General features: G+C 38.6%; 1 long non-coding RNA gene across 7 annotated transcripts in view; it reads left to right on the top strand.

Annotated features, from left to right (window-relative positions):
* Positions 1-927: 927 nt before the first annotated feature.
* The window catches only part of LOC138056458 (uncharacterized), a 16,094-nt gene continuing 2,021 nt past the window's right edge, over positions 928-15,000 (top strand). The window contains exons 1-7 of one of the 7 annotated variants that reach the window (XR_011133454.1): positions 928-1,162; positions 4,237-4,793; positions 8,230-8,372; positions 8,872-9,104; positions 10,133-11,715; positions 12,025-12,279; positions 14,486-15,000. The exon at positions 14,486-15,000 is cut by the window's right edge and continues 2,021 nt beyond it. This is a non-coding gene — a long non-coding RNA (uncharacterized lncRNA). Of the gene's footprint in view, positions 1,163-4,236; positions 4,794-8,229; positions 8,373-8,659; positions 9,105-9,750; positions 9,827-10,132; positions 11,716-12,024; positions 12,280-14,485 lie in introns of those variants that run through there. The other 6 variants (XR_011133457.1, XR_011133456.1, XR_011133453.1 and 3 more) reach the window with 6 other exon arrangements.

Consider the following 15,000-nt stretch of genomic DNA (forward strand, 5'->3'; position numbering starts at 1 on the left):
CAACAGTTAACTACATTCACTTGATGGGTCCACTTAAACAAAGTTTGGTAGAGAATATTTCACTTCAAAGATGTAATTGCACAGCCGTGTTTACATGCTCTCATCTAAACACAGCTATTGACCAATGAGAGTGCGCGTACTATCCTAATTATTTTATAAAATTTGATGGTAAACAAAAGTCCCTGTGATTTAAAGTTATTTCTTGGTTAGAGTGGAGGATCCTTTAAAGAACAAGATGCTTCGAAATAACGTTTAATAACTTGAAAATATTATAGGAAATTTGTTTGGAGGAAAACTTATTTTGGTACAATTTTACATATTCTCGCTTTCTAACTGATCGCATCATGGGAAAAGCGGAAGGCATGGATAAAGCTACAGTAGTTAATGGAGTTCGAGTTCGCTCGAAATAAGCTAAGCTAATGTAACTGATCGATGCCGTACTAATTGATTATAGTGTAGGCGCTAATTGAAATGGGTGCCTCTCGATTTTTTTACCAAGGGAAAGATGAACGCCTTTAAACGAACATAGAGTTTCAAAGGGTGTAGGTTTAATTAAGGGACACTTAACTGTCGTAGGAAGGATTTCAAGTCAAATTCACTTGTAAAAACCCAGTTTGAAAATGGACAAGGATGTACGAGGAATAGAAAGAGGGAAATGTGCTTGTGGTGAATGCGAGGATTTCATGAGGTCAGATGGAGCAACTTGTGGCTATTGTGGCTGTTTGCCGACTCGCCATTTTTAAAAGAATGCCGGCTCCTCCTCTGACTCTGATGATGGCACATCGGCTGTACAACTCCGATAAGCTGTCGTCCTTGAGGGTGGACGAGCTATCCTTGTACTTTTCCCATCACAAAATCACCTTCAAATGGAAGAAAACTGAAGAGATCGCAATGATCAAAGCGCACATTGGCAGCTTAATTGCTGTACGATTCAATGGAGCGTCAACAACCTCGGCAGCCACCGCTACGAAATGTGAGGCAACAAGTGACCTCGTCACTTTCCGAGGTCGAAACTAACTTGCAAAGTGATGTAGTAGATCGAATTGTCGGTGCAGGCCCGAGTAGCTCGAGTGACGAATCCTCACCGGTGACTGATTTTATACCAGAACCCCGCGCGGAAACATCAAATTATGGGCGAAAGCGGGCACGGGTCGAGAGAGAGGTAGGAGAAGATAGTTTTTTGATAAATAAATTCTTCGACACCTGTAAATAATTTAGATTAATCTCGACTGGTAGCAGGACATGCCCCACGAGGAATAGAAGTGACCTGGAGTAATTTTTTCCTTACCAAAAAAAACTGCGACCCTCCCCCGGTTGAGAATAAAACAGGTTTGACCCTCCCCAATTTGTAAAAAAAAACTAAGAACCCCCCCCCCCCCCCCAATAAGAAAACGTACCTTCCCTAAATTTTGCAAAGTTTTACATGGCAGGAACAATAGATTCTTTTTCCTACGGGATCAAATTTTCTTTGTAATGCAAAACATTTTCATTGTTCCTGCAATGCAACATGGCTGCCATGCAAAACCTCTATTGTTCGAGTTGGTGTTCAAAATTCGCTGGGTCAACTAAATTAAATATGATGTACAATATTAAAAACTAGTATGATTTTAAGGCCACTTAATTAAATGTACGCTGATAAATGTTCACATGTCACATGCTTCTTTACATTCTTTTTGAAATTATTTATGTTATGTCCTTTATTAAAAGATGATTTGGTAAGTCATTCCTTTGTTATCTTTGTGGTTTCCTTTGTATATAGATAATTTGCATGCGAAATTTTACTTTTACAATTTTTAAAGCATCGTTAAAATTCAAGCCATTAAATCAAAATAAGGTCATGTTGCATTCTACTATGGGCAGATACTCCTTCGATGTTTAAGAGTATTCCAGTGCGGAAGTGCACCTCGTTCTTCGTGGGGCATGTCCTGCGGTTTTTTGCCAAGGGCAATTCTTGATGCAATTAGTTGTCGGTCAAAAAACGGTTTAAACTAAGGGTGGTGAATGCTTTTTTCAAAGTAAGGCCATCCAATTAAAGGTTATAGCTCCGTTTCGGTTATTTGGCCCTGTTTGTTGGAGCTGTCGCGTGGGTTTTCTTACGCAATAATCGACGGAAGTCGCTACTAAATACCTTTATTGATACGTAGTACAATCGCGTCCTTAAGTGTCAGAAGTTAACTATCAGAAAGCACTTTTCTTATAGGTTCCACTGCTTTTCCTTTCAGGCCTGGAGATTCTCCATTGCTACGAGAAATAAATTTAAGCTTCGGGAAAACTTTTTTAACGAGTGTTGGCATCTGAAAAAACTAATTATAAAAGATGCCAACCTATGGAAATCTAAAATCTGGAGATTTTTTCCAGCCGGTCTCCCCACCCCTCCCTCAACCTACCCACTCCCCATCCCCTCCTCTCCCCCCCTTTAAACGCACCCACCCATCCCCCAGTAGCTCCTTCAGAATACAAGAATATTCTGCCACCATTGTGAATTTGCGGGAAAACGGGGTACTTACGTCAATAATTTTTATTGGTTAATCGGAGATCCAATCAAACAATCGGTTATATGGCTATGATAGCTAAAGGAAGTCATTTTGTTTAGTTCTATTAAAACGTGTTTGGAACTCAGAGATGAAGAAGTGCATTAAGAAACAATGAAACGAGTTTGAAAAAATCGATTTTTCTTAAAACTTGGGGATGCAATTTGATTTAATGACCCGTACGGAAAACCGGGAGACTCCCGGATAATCTGGGACAGTTAGCTCGTATGAATTATTACTAGTAGAATCGCTTACAACTTTGAAATATACTGGGCGCAGCCGTCTTAAATAATTCAGTTGTGTCGTTAATAACACTTATTAGTAACATTAATTGTCACAATTATTCAAGATGGTGGCGCCCGGGTAATTTGAAGCAAAAAAATAGCGATTATGAAATTCATTTATTTCCAGTGCAAACGCTTTTTTGCGGGAAAAAAAAAATATATATGATGGTAAACAAAAGTACCTGTGATTTAAAGTAATTTCTTGGTAAGAGTGAAGGACAAAATAACGTTTGATAACTTGGTAATATTACAGGAAATTTGTTTAGAGGAAAACTTCTTTTGGTACAATTGTTCAGGTGATTATATTCTCGCATTCTAACTTTTCAACACTGGGCGATGTGATCATAGTGTGGGTGCTAATTGAAAAGGGTACCTCACCAGGGAAAGATAAACACCATTAAACGATAATACAGTTTCATAAGGGTGTAGTTCTAATTGACACTTGCTATAATAGGAGGAAGGATTTAAAGTCCAATTCACTTGTAAAAACCCACACGTTAAACTAAGCGCAACGATGATTCGACTACAGTCGCTCAACTGGGCGAAAGCATGAAAGCATGAAAGCCAAGCTCACCCAGATGACACACTGTCCAAGTCCTTCTTCTTCCCGTTGTTGAGGCTTTCGCTCAAGTCTTAAACGTTTTAAAGCCAAAGTCATTTAGTATTGTGCGTTGTAGACTCTTTACTTTTTATTATTTTACAAAACAGAGACTAAAACAAATATAATACTTTAAAATAAATATTGAAATAAATAAATAAATATTGTAAAAAGTATTGACAGGAAAAACTAGAACAAGGCAAACAAATGTAGAAGATCGAGCCATTGGAGGAAACATAAAAGAGCGATAGAGTCCATACTGGGCGAACCACCACAAATAAACAAAATGCTATAAATCTACTAATGAAACTTGAGGTAAATAAAATCAAACAGCTAAATAAAGGCAAACTTCTGAGTAGTTATATGAGTTCGCCATTAACCTCGGAATTTCCTGATTTTTCGTTTAAATGAAATAAGGTTGCTGCTGGAACGAACATTGAAAGGTAAACTATCCCGCCAAAGTTCCACCATTTGTATTGAAATATGAAAATTTAAAATTGGACGCCTTTGCAAATTTTTTCCTTAGTTCAAACAGTGATAACCTTTTAAGAATGTGATGATCACTAATAATTAGTAATTTCCAAGTTCAGATAACCATTTAAACCTTGTATAAAAAGTAACATCAGCCATAAAGCGTCGTTGTTGAAGAGATCTCAAATTAGCGAGTTTTATAATCACTGTCAGATTTCAGGATCATTCTTGAGGTCCTCCTCTGTATACGTTCTTATATTGAAGACTACGCCAAAGAAAATAAAGAAAAACAAGAAATTAAACACTGCTTATGCGAATTAGCTCTCACGAAACCGTCGTTAACTACTTGCAGGGTTCGTGGTCGGGCAAAACTCCTGCAAGTAAACCCACTAAAAAGAGACGATCTCTGCAAGCGCATTTGGACAAACGACTGGTCATGGGATCACGCTTAATACGAAGAAAGGAAACATCACAAGACGACAATGAGGAAGAATTAAGACCAACAAGACAAAAAGATGAAGTACGAGGAAAACACGAACAGCGAAATAACGATACCCCAGCTCGTAGCTGTCAGAGAAGTTAGTCTCAATGCAACATCGAGGAAAAGGCGCAGAGCGGCCAAAGATGCAAACAACAAGTACAAGAGGTCGTGAACGCAGATGGGGAAGGGGAACCAACTGCAGAGGACATTTCCTACAGAACGTAAATATTGTTGACGAGATAAAATAGAAGTGCGTAAAATCCACGCGTTAATCGTAAAAAAGGAGACTATTTCCTTGTCGAAGATCTCCCGAGATATGAAAGCTTTCTTTGCTGCAAACTAAGCCGAGTAGTTACAGTTAAAGGCGAAACACCCCCCGGAGTGAAATGAACAGCGAGAACTATCCATATCCGACAACAACAACTAAGGTAACCTATCCATTTTGAGAGGAGTAATTCTATTAATTTCTCGCAAGACAAAGAATAATAAAAAAAAGCAGCGGTGACAAACATTAAAGTATAAAGAAGCGCACTGATTGAAATTATTTACATGACGTTTCCAATGCTTCGACATACATCCTCAGAAGTGACCGTTTACTACGAATTTAAACTTTTTAATATGTAACCTATTAAGTAACTACTTATTAACAATAATTGATTAATGAATTAACAATTAGTTAACAGTCACTTCTGAGGATGTATGTCAAAGGATACGAACACCAAGTAAGTAATTTCAAACAATGCCATTGCATGTTTTTGTCACGCCGTTTGATGTATAGTTCTCGTTTCGATAAAGACGGCAATCAATAATGCCGTGGAAACATAGGCACGATTCCCCTCCCCCTCTATCTGAAACCTCGTTCCCAGGGCTTCTCCCTCATTTGGGGGCGGGGCTTTTTTTTACCGCCCCGCCCCCTTCTGATGGAGAAGCCCTGGAAACGAGGCTGCCTCCCTTAAAACATTAATTATAATTATTATAATTAACATAATTAGTATAATTATAATTCAAATTATTATAATAAGTATAATTATTTTAATTATTTTTATTGTTATTAGAAACATAGTATTAGGTTAGTTTCGGGCGCAGACAATTTTTTATAGATTAAACTAGACCCTCCGTGATAGTACACTGGGTTGCCTGTGGTTCGTGCACCGTCCCAGGCAACTTTTTGTCAAGTTGGGGGGTCATTAAGACCATTTAATTAAGGGGTCACCCAGAAGTCATACCACCAGAGGCCCTTTGGTTTGCATGTCCCCACATGTTCGTACGACTAAAAAGATCCTTTTCTGAGGTAAAAAGCTGGCTACCGGCCTATTTGTCAAAAAGAGGAAATTCCTGTCCTCTTTGGAAAAAAGAGACAGGCATTGCTTACGCGTGGTAGTGAAGTAACACAGCGATTTATTCCATATAGAATGTCAACTGAGCTGTGTGTTGTCTTCCAGGAGATTCAAGTTATCCTTGCGTAATATGTAGCTCTAACAGTACACGATATTGTTTTGGTATCGTCTATCATTGTAGTGCCATGGTAGAAGTCTTGGGTAAATAGCCTGAGAAGACATGTGGTTACTATGCCCATGTACCTGAAAAAAGATCTTGAACGTGTAGAGAAACGGGCACTTTCAATCATTTGCCCGGGGCTAGCCTCTAGAGAGGCTCTAGAATTTTTACATATTGATTCTATTTTAGACTACATTGCTAACTTGTGTAAGAAGACCTTCTCTTCGATTGCCAATGATCCGGCCCATCGCTTGCACAGCATGCTTCCATTTTCAGGGCCGTCCCGCTATAATCCTCGCGTGAAAAGGCGGTTTGTGATTCCCAAATGCAGGACTGAACGCTTTAAGAACAGTTTTTTAGTAAGATCATGTATTAATAATGAAACATAGTTCTTCGGTGGGTTTTCTAATGTGAATGAGAACGAATTTTGTAATATATATATTTAAAATAGTTTTACGCTTATTAGTTTTACCAATTTTTTATAGAGTACATCACTATAATTTTATATATTTTTCATATTGTAAAAGCGCAATTCAGCTTTACAGCTGCAAGTTTTTTACTACAATAAACTAAACTAAACTAAACTATCTACTAGCAAAGTATTGAACCCAGAAAGATTGAAGAAAATAAATGGGAAGTGAGAAACATTGGCTTTTGGGCTGACATGTTGATAATTGATTTTTGGTACGTTCAATTTTGGCTGCAGAAATAAATCGCAAAATCGAAAGTGACATGGCCGGAATTCAGCGGACGCCATGATTAAGTTACTGCGGCATGTTTACTCGCCAAACAGTGAAGCGTCCGCGTCAAATGATGGCAAGATACCCGGTTTTCGTAAGTTTCTTTTTCTGTCAAGTGTTATAAAGTTTGACAATAAATGAACGAAGTCAAAACAAAAATCACAATCGCCCAAACCCTTTAGGTTGACCATTGTTTCTGCTTAGTCGAAAATTTACTCTCCAAGACGAGGTTATTTATCACCAGGTAATTCCATCATTTTGGAAATAGCAGCTACTTTATTATTCATCGGCGTCACAATTTTTTGCTGATTTTGCGGCTCATTTTGTTGAAACTCAAGCACGCTTCCAACAGACCTGCTTATTTTCGTGAACCTTTCCTGCTGACAGAGCAATACTAAAAATGTCCTCCCGTATCACATTTCAACCTTGAGCTCGAAAATTCAATACACATTATGATATTATAATTCACAAAGGCAGAAAATATCACAGAATCCTTTTCAAGCGAAACATTTTATTGAAACAAGCAACATAAAAGATGCACTAAAACGCCATTCGCGTTGCAATGACTTTCGAGGCCATTGCTGGTTAACGAGAATAACAAACTCACGAGGCAGAATGTATATTTATATTTAATTAAGTTAGCACAACAGAAAGACACTAACCTCATTTTGACACGAAAATGCTTTACCATTGCCATAAAAACTATCCAGTTAAGCTCGCATATTATAAAACATGATGAATTCATAAAAGCCACCTTTTTCAGCGAACAATTTTTTGAAACAAACAACATATTTGCTATTAGAGGCAAAAACCCCTTGCTATTTCATTGCGTGCGTGAAGAGAAAAAAACTCAGTTGTGTCAAATATGTGCAATATTACACCAAATTAAAAGTTCAGGATCAAACCGTTTCCATGAAGAACCTTTTCCTTGAATAATAAAGCACAAAATAGACGACAAGCTTTCTTTCAAATAATTCTTGACTGTCACATTTCCAATTATGTTTTTACTGAAGACTGTGCAAAGTTGATCACAGATCCACTTAAGGTGTTCGATTTGTTCTGTCTTCGTTGAACCCATAAGTTACCAGAGAATTTTCCATTTGGTTTCAGTGTTCTACATAACAGCACACTTAGCTTGGTAAAATTAGAAATGCACCTCACTTTGATTTCGGCTGGACGGGCGACAGATTGTTGTCGAAGTCCATTACTCGTCGCTTGTAAGATTCCACCGCCTGTCTTGTTCAGTATCCAATTGACTTGCCATTATTGAAGTTCATAAGGGTATATTTTGTTCAAAGATCCACTAAAATGCCATTCGCGTTACATGACTTTCGACGCCATTGCCGGTTAAGTTTATCATTCTACTGTGTCCACCAGAGAAATCTACTCATTTCAACTACCCTCTCGATCCTAAGAAAATACCAGCAGAAGGCTCTATGCACAAAGATACCACTTAGCAGGGGAGTGACAGGCAAGACTTTTACCGACACGGGAAAAAAAAAAGAATACCGAACAAATGCCACCCAATTTCCGACTGGGATTGCCCTACGGCAACCCAGTAAAAATACAAAATGTACATAAATAATTAAAATAAAAACTTAAATATGAAATATATCATTTATTGCAGTTAAAAGGCGTTCCGATATCGATGTGTGTACAGTGCACGGACGAGTTGACTGTGGTTGGAGGAAGTGCTGTCGGAGAGAGAATTTAGCAACAATTAGTTAACAGTCACTTCTGAGGATGTGTGTCGAAGCATACAAACGCCAAGTAAGTAATTTCAAGCAATGCGCTTGTTTGTTTATCACGCTGTTTGCGTCTTAATTTGGATGCATAGTTCTGGTTTCGATAAAGACGGCAATCAATAATGCCGTGCAAGCATATATAGTCACGATTCCCCTCCCCCTCTATCTGCAACCTCGTTCCCAGGGCTTCTCCCTCATGTGGGGGAGGGGCGTTTTTTTATTGCCCCGCCCCCACATGAGGGAGAAGCTCTGGGAACGAGGTTGCAGATAGAGGGGAGGGGAGGCGTGACTATGCTTGCACGGCTCTCCTGGGACTGGGGCTGCGTGGGAGATTGAATGATCATTCAACCCCAGCCCCAGTCCCTCGGAGTGCTTGCTCGCAGGCTTATTGATTGCTGTCTTTATCGAAACCAGAACTATGCATCCAAATTAAGACGCAAACGGCGTGACAAACATTCAAGTGCATTAATTAGCATAAATATTATACTTACTTTAATGATTATTATATCAATTATTTTTATTAGAAACAGCATCAGGTGTTCCGATGTGCGTACAGTGAGTGCAGGGACGAGTTGACTGTGGTTGGAGGAAGTGCTGCTGAACCCTGCTAAACCAGTGAAACTACATCATGGGAACTCACAGTTAACATGAGCAACTCTTTGTCAGCTTTTTAACTTGTGCGGCCAAGCAGAAGTGAATTACTTGGTTCATCTCTTTTTGCTGTCAACATGTTCATGGCAGGATCATGGACTCAACGGTAAGAATTTTCAAATGGGTTATACGTCAAGTTTAGCTTTTAACTTACTATAATTGTTCTGTTAATTAAAGGAGAAAAGTTTAAACTTCAGAGGAATTCACTCTTTTTCGTTTGGAGCTGACCATGTTTAATTTTGGAGTCTGCTTTTTGAAAACCTCAAGGTTAACTTAACCTTGTTATTGGGATTTTGTCATTTGATGTTGCCCCTGTCTCTTCCAACCCTAAACTAAATACATGTAGAAAAATTATTATTAAGGAAAAGCATGTTAGTAACTACTTAGAGTAACTTCTAATTACTGGAAATGTAATTGGCATAAAGGAGTTGTTTCCCTATCCAGTTATGGTATTTCGACTGTGTACTTAAGATTATTTTATCGTCAATCTTGAAAGAGGATTGAATTTTTTGGGTGGATAATTTGTGAAAGAGTGTAAGGAAAATATCGTCCGTGGCATAGTATAATTCATTTTTCACTGCTTGTTGAAGTGCTTTGTCATGCGTGCCAGTAATAATCCATTTTGCGCTATGTTAAGGAAGTGACATCCCTTAAGTTGTGTTCTGTTGGGTCTCTCTCTCTCTCTCTCTCTCTCTCTCTCTCTCTCTCTCTCTCTCTCCTCATGATTACTTTCACTGGTGTCTTGTTCCAAGCTTGCTAAACCAGTGAAGCTACATCGTGGGAACTCACAGTTAATTAACCTTGAGTTTCGGTTTTGACCTCAAGAAGGTAACTCACATATTTGCCTTATAAAAACTTGGAACAAGTTGAAACTTCTGATGTATTTATGTCCTTATTGTTTGGAGCTGACCAATGTTTGGAAGTTTTAGAGAACACTTCCTGGGTACGTTAAGGTTAACTTAACCTTATTATTGGAATTTTGATACTGCCTTGTCTCTTCCCACTCTGAAATAAGAACATGTAGAAAAATCATAAGGAAGAGGGAAAAGCCTTTTTTCCCCATCTGGATATAGTATTTTCGACTCAGTGTAGAGGAGATATCGTTAACGTCACCTATTGTCATTGCTTAACCAGTGACGCAAGATCATGGGACTTCAAAATTTACATGAGCAACTCTCTGCGAGCTTTTTGACTTGCGCGGACGAGCAGAACTGGCAGCATCAAGGCAGCAGTGAAGTACTTGGTTCATCTCTTGTTGCAGTAAACGCGTTCATGGCAGGATTGACTCGAAATTAATTTAAGCCATGGGAAAAACTGTTTTAATCAGTGTTTGCATCAGGAAAACGAATTATTAGAATCACTTACAACTTTACTGGGCGCAGCCATCTTAAATAATTCAGTTGTGTCGTTAATAACAGTTAAGGTGATTCCTTAGTAATAGAAGATGTTGTAAGATTTTCCTTAAACTTTTCTCGATTATTCCCTGCATTATGGTGACTCGAAATGTGCAATTAAATAAATAGGTCACCGAGCTCGTTTGCGAGATATAACTTCCTCAAGTTACTCATTTAATCATTGCGACTTCATCTATCAAGGACAAGTTTGTTCTGTCGGTTTAGGCTACGTTTTGCAGAACAGGAAGCACAGCTTTGACGTAATTCTTTAAATAACAAAACAGATGAATTGTATTGCTCAAAAGGAATAATTTAACGTTTGTTTTGTGTGCACAGGCACACGTCTTGAAAAGGCACTGACTACAAATATTCTTCGGGTGCATGATCTCGAGGAGACAATTTTGTGTCCATGAGTGATGGCTTTCCTGTAACTTTTTTGACGTAAATTTTTTTAACATTTTTACAGCACTAAGGTGATGAGTAACAGAATAAAATTATGCCAAAAAAAAGATAGGTCACCAACCTCGTTTAGGAAAGCAGACCAAGCTTGACCCCTCGACAACACTTCTCCCCGATAGCAAGGTTTCACTTTCACTGTTGGACTGAAATGTTCTTTAGCATCATCAAAGCTATCACTCGACTTTTTGTTTTGCGAGAGTCTGAAAGGTTTCTTGTTTTGCTCTTTACTGCTGAAATATCCGGTTAGACTTGTGACACAAAGAAAACAGAACTCAGCCGTGAAATTTGACCATAAAGCCTCTTTGCCATGCCTTAATACGACCGTGGCCTACGCTGTGTTATGCGCAGAACAGGATGCGCAGTGCAATACTAGGGAATCACCTTAATAACATTAGTCTAATAGAATTAATATTTAACAATTATTCGCCAAAGGCGAAGTGATTATCGGTGAATATTCACCGAGACAAAGTCGAGGTGAATATTCACCGATAATCACTGAGCCTGAGGCGAATAATTGTTTTAGTATAAATACACAGGTGATTATTTCAAAAAAGAGAAAAAAAACATTTCAACGCAAAAATCATCTTTACTTACAGTGGCAAAACGACTACTGGCAGCCATTTTGCCCGTCGAGGTGATTATCGGCTGATAATCCGAGATAGCGAGCCAATGAGAGTGCGCGATTTTGTATAATCACCTGTGTATTTATACTAATAACATTTAGTAACATTAATTGTCACAATTATCCAAGATGGTGGCTCCCGGTCAATTTGAAGTCAAAAACAAGCGGACAAGCAGGAGTTAATTACTTGGTTCATCTCTTTTTGCTGTCAACATGTTTATGGCAGGATCATTGACTCAACGGTAAGAATTTTCAAACGGGTTATATGTCAAGTTTTGGCTTTTAACTTACGTTTTGTCCTGTAAAGGCCCGTGCAAATGCTCGCAACATTGTTGGGGCCAACATGTTGCGAGCGTTTGCACACCATGTTGGAGATGACAATGTTTAATTTTGGAGTCCGCTTTTTTTAAATCCTCAAGGTTAAGTTAACCTTGAATTTGGAATTTTAACGTCGCCCCTGTCTCTTCCAACCCTAAACTAAATACATGTAGAAAAATTATTATAAGGAAAAGCATATGTTAGTAACTACTGAAGTATATAATCTTTTGCAGTGAAAAGGTGTTCTGATGTGCATAATTATAGTGTAGCTGGGACGAGTTGACTGTGGTTGGAGGAAGTGCTGTCGGCAGAGAGAATGTGCTTTTTGAAGCCTGTTAAACCAGTGAAGCTACATCATGGGGAAACCACAATTAAAATGAACAACTCTTTGCCAGCTTTTTAACTTGTGTTGGACAAGCAGAACATGAAGTACTTGGTTAATCTCTTTTTGCTGTCAACATGTTTATGGCAGGATCATTGACTCAACGGTAAGAATTTTCAAATGGGTTACACGTCTAGTTTCACTTTTCACTTACGTATTTGTCTTGTAAAAAGAATAGCTCCAAACTTCTCAAGAATTCATTTTCTTTCTTGCTTGGAGCTGACCATGTTTTGGAGTCCACTTTCTTACCATGTTGTCTGAAATGCGCATACGCACTCCTTTTAAGGTTTTGCAAAGGCAGCAAAGGCGTTCCATTGTTCGAGTTAGTGCTCAAAATTAGTCAACTTAGTTGAATTGAAATAATTATAATAATAATAGTAATAATTTATTCATATTTAAATTATCGTGAAAAGGAGAATCTTGAGGTTATTTATAATTTTTTGTCCTTTATTAAAAGATGATGTACGTACTAAGTCATTCTATTGTTTTTTGACTCTAACAAAAATAGAGTACTTAAGACAATTTACTCTTCCTGATTTCCTTTGTATTTATATATATGATTTGCTTGTGTAATTTTACTTTAACAATATTCAAAAAAAGAATTTTTGTGGGAGGCAAGCCCACCTCATGGTTATAATGTGTGCTTGACTCGGGGGAACATTGTGTTGTGTTCTTAGACAAGACACTTTAATTACTTTCTCGGTGCCTAGCTTTCTCCACCCAAGTGGGTACCGGCAAATTTATTGTTGGAGGGTTGCCCTGCGATGGACTGGCATCCCATCCAGGGGGAAGTAGAAATACTCCAGTCGCTTCATGCCATGGAAACTGGGATAAGCTGGGATAAGCTCCGGCCTGATGGCCGCACTGCCTTCTGGCTCGTATGCAGAAACTTTACCTTTTGTAGCATTCTACTATAAGAGTGGGACTTATAAGGAGAGTGCTCTCTGATAGTTATCATCATCTGACACCTAAAGACACGATTGTAGTTTGTATCAATAAAGTATATTAGCGACTTCTGTGTATTCTTCCATACAAAAGCCCATGCGACAGCTCGAACAAACAGGGTCAAATAACCAAAATAAAGCTATAACCTTTATTTGGACGACCCTCCTTTAAAAAGAGCATTGACCATCCTTTAACGTGCCGTTTTTAGAAAGACAACTAATTGCATAAAGAAATTAACTGATTAGAGTGTAGTGTGAAGTGTTAAGTTTCTACCCCATATGAACCATGTGAGCATTAGCCCTACTAATGGAAATGGACCCACACAATGGTTCGATCACCACTGCTCTCCCGACTGAGCTACAAGGTCAGACGGGAGCAGCCGTGGAAACTGAAGATGTTAAAGTCACGGCAATGAACATGTACAAGGAAGGATTACATTTTTGCAAACGTTGCTTCACGGCCAACATTTGCAAGAATGTAATTCTTCCTTGTACTTTTACATGTTCATTGCCATGACTTTAACATCTTCAGTTCTCACGGCCTGCTCCCATCTGACCTTGTAGCTCAGTCGGTAGAGCAGCGGTGATCTAACCTGAAGGTCGTGGCTTCAATTCCCACCTTGGTCAGAGTTTTTCTCTGTCCTTGTGTGGGCCCATTTCCATTAGTAGGGCCAACGCTCATATGGGGTAGAAACTTAGCACTTCACATTACACTCTAATCAGTTAATTTCTTTATGCAATTAGTTGTCTTTCTAAAAACGGTACGGTTAAGGATGGTGAATGCTCTTTTCAAAGTAAGGTCGTCCAAATAAAGGTTATAACTTTATTTTGGTTATTTGACCCTGTTTGTTAGAGTTGTCGCATGGGGTTTCGTAGGAAGAATATATAAAGTCGCTAATAAACACTTTATTGATACAATCTACAATCGTGTTAGGTGTCAAACAAAGGTAACTATCAGAAAGCACTCTCCTTATAAGTCCCACTGCTAAAAAAATTAAGCTGACAGTGGGAAAAGCTGTTTTTAATGAGTGTTTGCATCAAGTAAAAAGAATGTGTTCAATAATACTCTTGGAATCATAGGCAGAAACCTGTCAGAGCTCAGGTTCAGTGGTGAGAGCACTCGCCTCTCACCAATGTGTTCCCAGACTCTGCGTCACATGTGGGTTGAGTTTGTTGGTTCTCTACTCTTCTCCGAGATGTTTTTTTCCCGTTACTCCAGTTTTACACTCTTCTCAAAAACCAACATTTGATTTTATTTGCATCAATTTGTTGATTTCAGTGTACTGTGTCCCCAATTAGTGTTCCAGCGTTAGAATGACTAGACACTTGAATAAAGTTCCTTTCTTTCTATTTTTTTTTTTACTCCAGTAACATGTTGAAGATGTGGTCAAGAGAAAACCTTGGGCCTATGCTCTGGAGAAGATGACAGGAAGTAAAGGAGGTGGATGTTTCAGCTATCACTGAGTATTTTAAACTCTTGTATGACTGGATGAAGAAACAAAGAAAGGAGATCGGTGATGCTCCACTGGGGTGAGACGAGTACCCCACAATGACTTCTACATGACTACAGACTGAACAAGTTAAGGCAGGTCCAACATCTGGGATTCCTTTCCTCATTCCAGTCATGTTTTACTTTAACGTGATGGTCTTAGCATTTCCATTTGCAGCGTTGGTTTGGTAAAAATGTTTTCAAAAGCAGTAATAGACTCAAGGGCAATGCTTAATGTGCATCCCTTGTTTGGTTTCTGTTGGGTAGGCATAATATATTGCGCATAAGGTGCTCGGTCTATAACCATGAAATTGAATTTTTTGTGACTTGACCGAAAAATGGTTTTGGGGTTCCTTTTATTCCACAAACAACATGTTATGCAGGGAAAAAAGAG

The sequence above is a fragment of the Montipora capricornis genome, chromosome 7, assembly GCF_036669925.1.
Source record: "Montipora capricornis isolate CH-2021 chromosome 7, ASM3666992v2, whole genome shotgun sequence".
In the NCBI taxonomy this organism is placed as follows: Eukaryota; Metazoa; Cnidaria; class Anthozoa; order Scleractinia; family Acroporidae; genus Montipora; species Montipora capricornis.